Here is a 10,912-nt window from a genome sequence, read left to right on the forward strand (position 1 = left end):
TTCTCGAGGCCCTCACATCTACAAAGAAATCAGTAATTCTAGACTTCTGTCGAAACTGTGCATACTATATAATAAGTCTAGGCCAAATGGAGATGTGTCATCTCCTAAATGTAACTTAGGATTTTACCCTAGGGTTGTCAATAAGACAGCCGTTCCTTTTAATGATGATCAGAGTAGTTTTTAATTATGTGATTATTATATAAGCTAAGAGAGAACATCTCTGAGGAACCAAAATCTGCGATAAATGTTCATACAACAGTGGCTTTTGAGAGTGCTAAAGACCCAGTTCCTGTCAAAAATTATGTGTCTTTGCAAAATTCAACATTGTAAAAGTTAACAACATGTTTAGGACTAATCGCAATGGAGGATGGCTAACGTTGGAGTTACTTAGTGAAAAACTTGTACTAACGGTGACGTACTCGTCTGTGCTAACAAATGGAAGATGGCTGCTATCATTTATCAGCAGGAGTACGTGGAAAAAGTTGAGCAGTTTGTTGCTATTGTTGATGCTAATGACATCGTTAAGTGCAGAGCTGTTGCGCGCCCATAAACCCGAACACACACACACACAAGTGCAGAGGTAGTACTCCGATGAAAAATTAACTATGATTTATCCGGATGAGAAGCAGAAGAAATAACTTACAATGAACTTATAATGGTGAACCTTAGACTACGGGCGATGACTCAGTTACACCTGAATATTCGGCGAGACCGGTTGTCATTGCACAGGGTGGTGCAGGTTACAAACTTGAGAGATTTGTTCAAGGATATCTCATAGAACATTTTCGCTACAGGGAGTATAGAGCGATAAAAGAAGGGGGAGCTGTAATTACAGTTCTTAAAATACCAGCATCCCACAATGTACCCACATGACAATCTTTGAGGTCAGCAATAAATATAAAGGTGATGCCTTCCTTTTCCTCCTAAACAGAGTGAATAATGTTCCCCTCACATCAGAGGCACATAAAAGGGAGTTCGGGTATGATCAAGTATATTGCTGCAAGTAATGTGTATCCGGAGTGTATGACCAAGAAATTGAAAAAGAAATTCCAAGCGAAGCCGGAGGGAACATGGAAGGGAATCTCTTTGAAGGCAGCAGAGGGAAAGAAAAAGAGCAAGTTTTATAAGATTCCGTATCATGGATACGTATCAGAGAGGATTGGAAGGAAACCAATGCTAGCCAACACAGCTCCGGCACTTTCGTACCAAAAAATTTCGGCAGTATATTAAGGAACCATCAAGTCATCAAAAAGGATTCTTTCTCCATTCCCAGAGTGTATCGTAGTGAGTGCGACAAAAGCCAGTTGTATTGGAGCAGATACATTTACCAGACAGGCGGGAATTTTTAAACGAGATTTAAAGAGAAAAAGACCTGGCCAATTGCACGTCAGTTCAGACAATAGATTTGATTGACAACGGGAATCAGCTGCATCAGATTAGCTATAACTTGTCTTACAGACAGCCGAGAAATGTTGGATACTTAATGTTCTGGAAGAAATTGAAATCTATAAAAAGTGTTCATTCTCATAATGTCGATACAATTAATAAACGAACAGACATGAATCATAAAAAAATTATGTAATAATGACATTGTCCAGGCAGATTACACTCTAAACGATTCGTCATCAAATGTCTGCGTCGCACTGCGCTTGTGCTTGTGTTGCGTGCGACTTCAGTACTCACGGCTAGTATTTACTGATACACAGTTTTTCTGTTGTGTCCCCGGTCGCGCAGCACAGGAGAACGATTGCCAGGGAACTTTTGTAAGTAATTCCACGCAATGCGTTATTTTTACCCCCCCCCCCCTCTCTCCCTCCCACCACCCCCCGCCCACTGTTATTGCTTTTTATATGTTTCATTATTTTGGTGTCCGTTTTTGCGGATTCTTTATGGCCCTTTTACCCTTTTGACACGGAAGTTTTGGTTCTGTGACAACAGTGGGGTGAAGGTGATCACAGATGATTAAGTGATTTTATTGGAGTGGAACGTTTTGTTCACTCCTTTCATTTGTTTTAATTTATAAATCTTAGCCATGTTGTGCCCCATGTGCAAACTACCAGATGGAAAGTCGGAATTAATTACAAATTATTCTGCAAAAGAGGTGAAAGATAACTCAGGGTAATCACTTGTGTCCACGTCCGTAGCCAAAGATCATCTCCCGCAAACACAAATACATCAGATAATGGAACTTCAAGTACTCAGAGACCAGCCGTGTATGCAACAAAAGATTATGGATTAAGCAACTCTCCTGAGACTTTTTCATTTTACAAAATGGACCTGTGCAGTTGGGGCTACCCTATTAGAGGAACAGCCTGGTGAAAAATTGCAAGCGAGCGCCTTCACTCACAGCAGAAGGAGAAAAGTTCGCTGACCATTACAAAAGACCTCACCATACAGTCCACAACAGCAGGCACTGGTTCCCCTAGCTGGCTCACTTTCACCAATGGTCGAATAGGTGGCAGTTCAACTCCAACTAGCATGATGGAACCAGCAACACTTCACAGGCCTGGCTGCAGCCTGTTTATGTTTGGCCCAACACAGTGTTCACTCGTCCCCAGTGAACCCATACCTCAAACAGTCCACACCTCAGTCCACTCCCCACCTTGCTTCCCGAGCTCCCCTGTGTACTGCCAGACAACGCTGCTCGAGAGCCCCCCTTGAGCGAAGGTGCCCTCCGGTATAGCACCAATGGTGTAGACACACACAGGGCAGCGACAATCGATTGCTGAGTCGCAAAGATATCACACAAACAAGGCACATTTTACCTAGCAAAAACTTCACAGCTTAAAAGTCTGCGTAATCTGTTCTGCTGTTGCACTTTCCCTAGGGCATTACTGTAAGTGATGCTAGTATTTAATGAAGGTATAATAGCTGGAAATAATTTTTAGCATAATTATGTTGAAATCTTACCCCTATACAGTATATCCTAGGATTTGGAGCTTTTCTTGGGATGATGTAGCTTTTGTTTTGTTTTTCCACGTCTCATTTGCAAAGAGTACGGCATTGGCCCCTTACCTAGCTTGCATTTCTCGTCAATCTCTTGCCTACTGCATGTGTCTTCTGTATATAAGAAGGGTAATAGAAATTAATGCTCATATGGAGGCATACAGATAGTCATTTTCCCCACGCTCTATTTGCGAGTGGAGTGCGAAAGGAAATGAGTAGTAGTGGTTCAGGGTACCCTCCACCACTCACAGTGCGGTACCTTGCGGAGTATCTACGTATACACAGCGAATATCTAAATAACACCTGCACGAGCAATGTATTTCGTCTCATTCCCTCTGCTTCACACAGTTAGTAGCTGCGTTAGTGCTTTCATCTTCCATTCATCCTTGTGTCAATCAACCATATCTAAGACACTTATCCTACATAATTCGACCATTAATTCCGATTATTTAAACTAAAAAGAACCCGGTTTTCTTGTAAAGTTAACTAAAGTAACGATGTCAGGGTTTGCTAACGAACTGCAAAAGAATACAAAACACAGAAAAAAACCGTAAATAATTTCGTAAATATCACTGAATCAGGCTGCACTTAAGCTCAGTTGTTAATGGAAAGGCGAATAAATTCGAACTTGGTCATGAGTGGGCGGTAATATGGCATCTTACTGAATGTGGGCATAGTTTTCGCAGACGGCCAGTTGTCAGATTTAAAATTCCCATTGATAATATGCCTTATAATGACTGTAAACGAGCAACCTCATTATGATTGGTTGGTGCTCGGAATCCAATGGCGAACTCCCAAATTTACGTAGGTTACCACACATCACGACAAAACACGTCAAGGCAAATGAGAGAAACACTGGCCACATGTGTACAAGTACACCCTTGAAAAATACATTTAAAAATACAGGCGGCGGCAGCTTCAATACAACAAAAGATAAAAAGAAAGGTAGCGAATTGTTTTGACTACTGTTCGTGGTGCGAACAACAATGTGAACGAAGATAATGAACACTCTTAGCAGAAAGTACATTTGTTTGCAAAAACCAAATATTGGGAAAAGATCATCACGAAAGAAAAAGAAATTACAATTGAAACAGTATCAAATGCTTTGAGTCTTAGTAGGGGAAGAGCACTTAACGTTGCAGCTCTGCTCTATGTGTGGTCGTTGTGATGTGTAGAATACGGCAACTCTTCATGGTGATGACTAAATTACTGTAGCCCCATCAGTCATGAAAGTGCCATGCCCTTGCTTAGAACATCATTCTCATGTCATCGTTGTCGCAGAGACCCAAATTCATTAGTGTAAGACCCTAACATCTCTTACAGACACGACGCCAATACCAACGTCCTGCACACTGTTTTAAAAGCAGTATAAAACTCATTTAGACTTGCTGATCACGAAATTGCAGCCCATCTTCTTTTAGCGTGAAAATCACGATCGCAAATTCACAGTTTCGGCGAAAACAACATCATACATAATAGACAGATTGAGGGTTCCTCTGGCAGCTTTAATGCTTCAAAATGTGTGACAGGTAGTTATGATGCAAACAAGATAAAAATTGTATATTATATTAGCGTATTTAACTCATTTATTATCTGAATCAGTTCGGTCGTAACACCGACAATCACTGTCCAAAAATGTGTACATGCCTACTGTAGTTTACAGCAGCCCATAACGTTCACAGTATTCACATAGTCTAAGATTTTCTTTCGTAATGTCCATGTCCAACTTTAGTTGATTCCGCGTTCGAAAAATAAGAAGGCGGCCAGACATTTACATGTCTTCCTGTCTAACTATATTACACAACACAAGTATGAGTACACTGGTGACTCACTGGCTGACATTGCTCGACTGCAACTATTGACCTTGCTCCCACATCACAGTCTGCTCAGCAGTTATGCATATTGCATTTCGTTTTACACAGAAAATTTCACAGAAATATTATAAAGAATATAAACATATGCTGAAATTTTGAATATAAATTAATAAGAGACATATGTAGCAATACAAATGAAGTACAACATAGTCACATTTCAAAGTATGGAACAATAAAAATATTCTGTACCACTAAAGATATACGTGCAGAGTAAAAGGAAGCAAAAGAAAACAAAGAAAGACTTATAGATCACAAACAGCAATATCTTCACATATGCTGCCCACTTTATACTGCAATGTTCCCAAGAATATCGCAAACTGTTGTTACAACATGTGAGGCACCCGACTGCTTAAAATTATTTAATTTTATCTTCATCTTAATTTAATTATTTTTATTGTTTTTAATAGCATCAAATGTAAATAGTGAAAATTAATTAATGACAACAAACATTAGTTACCAAATCTATCATGAACGACAATGAAATTTCCCTATCAATAAAGAAAAATATTATCTTACACAGTATTGACACTCAGGAATTCAATAAATTAAGTAATAATCAATCTTATGTTCTCCAAGCTAGCAATAAAGATGTATGAATTGTGCAATTTGTAAAATCAAACGAAACAAATATTTAGAATAAAGTTTTACGATATGCTGAACACATATCTAGTTAGTTTTTTACCTAAAGTAAATACCATATTTCATTGCACACTTACAAGAGCCTTGTACATTTATTACTCTATAATCGTTGAGCTATATTTATTCTTATTTTCTTTATGGACTTTAACATGTTCAGATAATAAATTCCGCTACAAACTGACAATGCATTTATCTTAGTTACTTCATTTTATGTCTCCTGGAGGATACTGTCCACCACTGTGCTATAGCAACTCAATACTCATTACCATAGCTACTAATTAAATCCCCTAGTCATATCACCAAACATCTCACACCAAGTGTCCGCTTACCTTTTCGTTATAATATCTTATTCATCTGGAATGCTACAAATTCCTCTGTTGAGAAACTCATCTTTAAATATATCGCACAATTAATTTATCAATACTCGAAGTGGGCCCTCTACATTCAACAACTTCCCCATTCATCAGATTCCCATTCTTTGTCTTCAAAAGAAAAAGTACACCTCGTCTCATGGCTTAATGGCAAATAAATCTATTTACAGACAAAATTACAAAAGTTGTTATATCACTTAGATTCATCAGTTCTTATCTTGCTGACTTTCTACTGCTTCATATGCTTTTCATATTTTGTGTTAACTAACCCTCCTCTAGTTTCCCATGTTGTATACCGCTACATTAATCGTCCTTCCCAGTATTCCATTCAGTCCTCTTAACTAGATTATGGTAAGCTGCCTAATAACTTCCAAATATAATATTCCCTTCCCTTCCACTTGTTTCGCTCTCATCTCTATTTCTTTCTTTCTGCCATTGGCAAGCTGGCAGCTGCAGTTTAATATGTTTTAAGTTCGGATAGCGAAATGTAGTTGAATTCGAAGGTGCTCTCGCAAGTTTTGTTGTTTAGTACCATTGGAAATTGTGTAATCAACAGTGTTCTGTGCAGTAGTGCTGTTTTTTCTGTGCTCCACCAATATTTATGATGGAAAAACGGTAAACAGGACAGTCAACAGCAGTGAACCCAGGAGTGGGGAAGAGCAGGTGCGGCGGGCCTGCTCTTGGCGGAAGATGGGGGCGCGGCTCCCGGTATAAAGGAGCTGGTCCGCTCTGAGGTAAACACTGCGTTTCACGGTAAGGACAGTCCCGATCTGATAGCAGCACTATATTACAGACAGTAACGGCAGCAGTACTGGCCAAAATTCAAGAAATTGTTAAGGCCTATTCTACCGAAAAGCACTAAAATAGGCTGTGTCAGAGTACGAGATAGAGACACAAGAGTTGGGAAGCAAACCAATCTACCACGACGGACGGGCTAGAACAGTACCAAAGACGAAATAATCAACGACTGTTCAGCGCGGCAGGAAATAAGGAAAAAGACACAGACAACCTGCTTATACCCACTTCAGACCCAGTGCAAAGTTAAGTTAAAAATTTTGGAAATGCCAGCAACTTTTTGTTTATTTGGTTGCATAGGCACCAGATTGTTGTGTTTTGAAATTTAGAAAATTTTCATTTTTTGAAAATTGATGGGACACATTTGTGTACCTCAGGATTCAATCATAGACATATTTATTAAATTTTCTTAAGGGAACCTACTGTATCTCAAGGTAAAATTAGTTACAGTATGTTGTATTTGTACAATCTGCAAATTTTATTTACAATAAGAATTTTAACAATACATATTTCGCAACATTTTATTACTTCCAGATGGTTTTGTATGATGTGTCAAGAAACAGCTGTTTTTCATCACACACAGATGCGTTTAACTCTTGCCCTTGATTTGCAACCTTCGAGTCTGTATTTTGATGAAAACTTGTCATCACAAAATACAGGAAAATGCCCTACTTGATCATACCTTACTTCACAATCTGGTTGATTTACAACTTTCCTGCTTTTATGTTTTGGTGTAAACTGTTGCTCATCTGCGGAACATTCTTCATGAATGGCACTATGTGTTGCCAGTGGTTGCTTACTGATATTACGCAGTTCCTGAGATTTTATAAGTGACATGGCTAGATGTAGTCGAAAAGCCATGAAAGGCATCTGATCCATTTTATTGAAATCTGCAATCACACAAGCTCTTCTTTATATCAACCAGCAGTTTATAACCACCACATCAACAAAATGTTTTAATGCTCTTACTGGCCATTTTTTTTGTTTGAATAGAACTTCTGTAATAAGCCAGCAGCCTGTCACACAAATCTATAACTCCCATCATTTGAATTTAAGCTTGTACTACAGCTGGGCGGGGGACATCAATCTTCTGCCCATCTTTTTGGGACCATCTTTTACATGTGCCCACAGGATTGCTATCAATGCAAAAGGAGAGTGATGTCACACTCCTATTGTCTTTCCATTTGACAACACAGAGTTTGTCACCTTACCCTACAATTTCATTCCATTAACCTCTTTTTAGGCACTTATCATCGCTCAGTTCTGAAGCAACTGAATCAATTCTATTTCTCATAACTGTTCCTGTCAGGAAATTGTTCTTCTCCAAGAATATTTCTGCACATGCTACACTTGTAAAGAGTCTATCTGTGTAAATTACATGAAAGCCATGTTGAAGGACAGTTACTGAGAAGAGTTTGACAATAGCTCTTCCCAAACCCAGGGTCTTCAGATGACCTTCTGGTACAGTACCCTTCTGAACATGAATGCAGAAATCCAGGAGCAGTCCATCATTAGAAGCAAGAAGAAAATTTTTTAACCCCAGTGTATTAGGCTTAGAAGGAACATACTGAGTGAAACCCCACCTCCAAGAAAACTGAATTACTTGTTAATCAATACTCAAATGTGAATTTCTTGGCAATGTTAAGCATTGTTTTCTCACTGGATCAACAAGTGGCTGAACTTTCCACAGCTTATTATTAGGATTCCGAGCACTTAGGTTATCAACAAAATTACTTCTAAGTTTATAACATCTATCCCCGTCCATAGCCCCAGTGATGAGAGGAAAGCGGAGAAACCTGGACCAATACATTTTTGCATGTGGTATCTTAAATGTCCCCATGATAATTTCAGTCATAACATAACGACAAATTTCTGATACTGTTGTTTACAAACTAAGTGAACTAGTCTGAACAGATTTCAGGTTTCTCTGATACGCCACAAGCTTCCAAAATTCAGCTGGAAAGTATTCCATGAAAGATTCCAGTACTCCTTTAGGTCAAATGGAATCACTTTCCTATTTGTTCTCTAGAGATGGGCACAGCTCAGGCATGCTGAAATGGAAATGAACAAATTATGGGTCGGCACCAAACCAACATTTCTAAATAAATTTGGTATGACACTTTATATATTTTTGTTTCAAAGAAAGAAAGAAACAAACAAAAATACAGTTCTTCAAAATGAATAGTGATAATAACTAAGTAGCTCTCCACCTCAAGCCTATTCTGGATTTCTTTAACGCCAGCATTCGTTACAACTTCAATGTTTTGAGACTGAATTTCGTCATTAGCATCTCATTCAGCGTCAGAAAACGTAGGCTGTTGATTCATTTCAGCAAATAAGTCATCTTCAGAGTAGAATTTGAACATTCTGCATCACTTCCATTCTGTATGCGTGATATCTATTCATCAGTTAGCACATAAGCTGCAAAAAAAAAAAAAAAGAGTACGTTACGAAGTAGCGATCTATCCTAAAAGTACACACCAAGAACGAAGGTATACAAACGTTTACCATGACAACATCGTCATTTACTGCACAGGAAAAATGAAATAACACACATTTGCTGCGTTTCAGATAATTCCAACTTCACTTATCACTCACTACAATGAAGATAAACACATATAGCTCTATGTATTATTTACTTACTGTCATTACGACGCTGTCGGGCCGCCATCTTCTTTCACAAGAAACTTCTGATGCTTGTAGCTCACGAAGTACTGCTACAAGAGCGCTCCAAGTGGCGTCATTTGAAAGCACAAGGTACACGACCGTGACCTCGCAGTCTCAGCACACAAAATACGCAACAAACAGCGACACAAGCTTACGAACGAAGGTGCGCATATGTGCACTTGTAGCACTTGTAGACTGAAGAGGATACACGTTGCACACGAAAAATTAGGAGTTGGAGTGACTAAGGCAGACATTGGCAGGAGCCATTCTGTGGGACGAAAACTATCAGGTGTTACAAAACCTCGGCCAATAACAGTCTAATTTGTGTCATACCGAAAAAGGGAACAGATCTTTACCTAGAAGAAGAGATTAGCAAGGATAGGGCTTACAGTAAGGGAAGATCTGACTCGAGAATGGATAAAGATTTTAAATAGTTCCATATTCCATTTCGGTCTTCAGAACGTGTTAACTCAGGATAGCAGAGTAAACATCAAGACAGAAGCTGGAAAGAAGACAGTCACAAACATAACAGAACTTGAAACTTCCTGGCTGATTAAAACTATGTGCCCGACCGAGACTCGAACTCGGGACCTTTGCCTTTCATGGGCAAGTGCTCTACCAACTGAGCTACCGAAGCACGACTCACGTCCGGTACTCACAGCTTTACTTCTGCCAGTATCTCGTCTCCTACCCTCCAAACTTTACAGAAGCTCTCCTGCGAACCTTGCAGAACTAGAACTCCTGAAAGAAAGGATATTGCGGAGACATGGCTTAGCCACAGCCTGGGGGATGTTTCCAGAATGAAATTTTCACTCTGCAGCAGAGTGTGCGCTGATATGAAACTTCCTGCAGAATAAAACCGTGTGCCTGACCGAGACTAGAACTCGGGACCTTTGCCTTTCGCGGGCAAGTGCTGTACCAACTGAGCTACCGAAACACGGCTCACGTGTGGTACTCACAGCTTTACTTCTGCCAGTATCTAGTCTCCTACCTTCCAAACTTTACAGAAGCTCTCCTGCGAACCTTGCAGAACTAGCACTCCTGAAAGTAAGGATATTGTGGAGACATGGCTTAGCCACAGCCTGGGGGATGTTTCCAGAATGAAATTTTCACTCTGCAGTGGAGTGTGCGCTCATATGAAACTGCCAGGAAGTTTCATATCAGCGCACACTCCGCTGCAGAATGAAAATTTCATTCTGGAAACATCCCCCAGGCTGTGGCTAAGCCATGTCTCCGCAATATCCTTTCTTTCAGGAGTGCTAGTTCTGCAAGGTTCGCAGGAGAGCTTCTGTAAAGTTTGGAAGGTAGGAGACGAGATACTGGCAGAAGTAAAGCTGTGAGTACCGGACGTGGGTCGTGCTTCGGTAGCTCAGTTGGTACAGCACTTGCCCGCGTAAGGCAAAGGTCCCGAGTTCGAGTCTCGGTCGGGCACACAGTTTTAATCTGCCAGGAAGTTTCATATCAGCGCACACTCCGCTGCAGAGTGAAAATTTCATTCTGATAACAGAACTTAATAGTAATAAGTGAAGCAACTCAATCCAAAAGTGCAAACTTAACACCATTTGCCTCGTTTAAGTACTAAGAAATTGTAGCATCCCCTATACTCAGATATACTGTCTT

At 39.8% G+C, this 10,912-nt stretch overlaps 1 non-coding gene across 1 annotated transcript; it reads right to left on the reverse strand.

Annotated features, from left to right (window-relative positions):
- Positions 1 to 9,855: 9,855 nt before the first annotated feature.
- On the reverse strand, positions 9,856 to 9,930 carry Trnas-uga (transfer RNA serine (anticodon UGA)). Its single transcript has one exon. It is a non-coding gene; the product is annotated as a tRNA-Ser (tRNA).
- Positions 9,931 to 10,912: the final 982 nt, after the last annotated feature.

The sequence above is a fragment of the Schistocerca serialis genome, chromosome 4, assembly GCF_023864345.2.
Source record: "Schistocerca serialis cubense isolate TAMUIC-IGC-003099 chromosome 4, iqSchSeri2.2, whole genome shotgun sequence".
Taxonomy (NCBI): Eukaryota; Metazoa; Arthropoda; class Insecta; order Orthoptera; family Acrididae; genus Schistocerca; species Schistocerca serialis.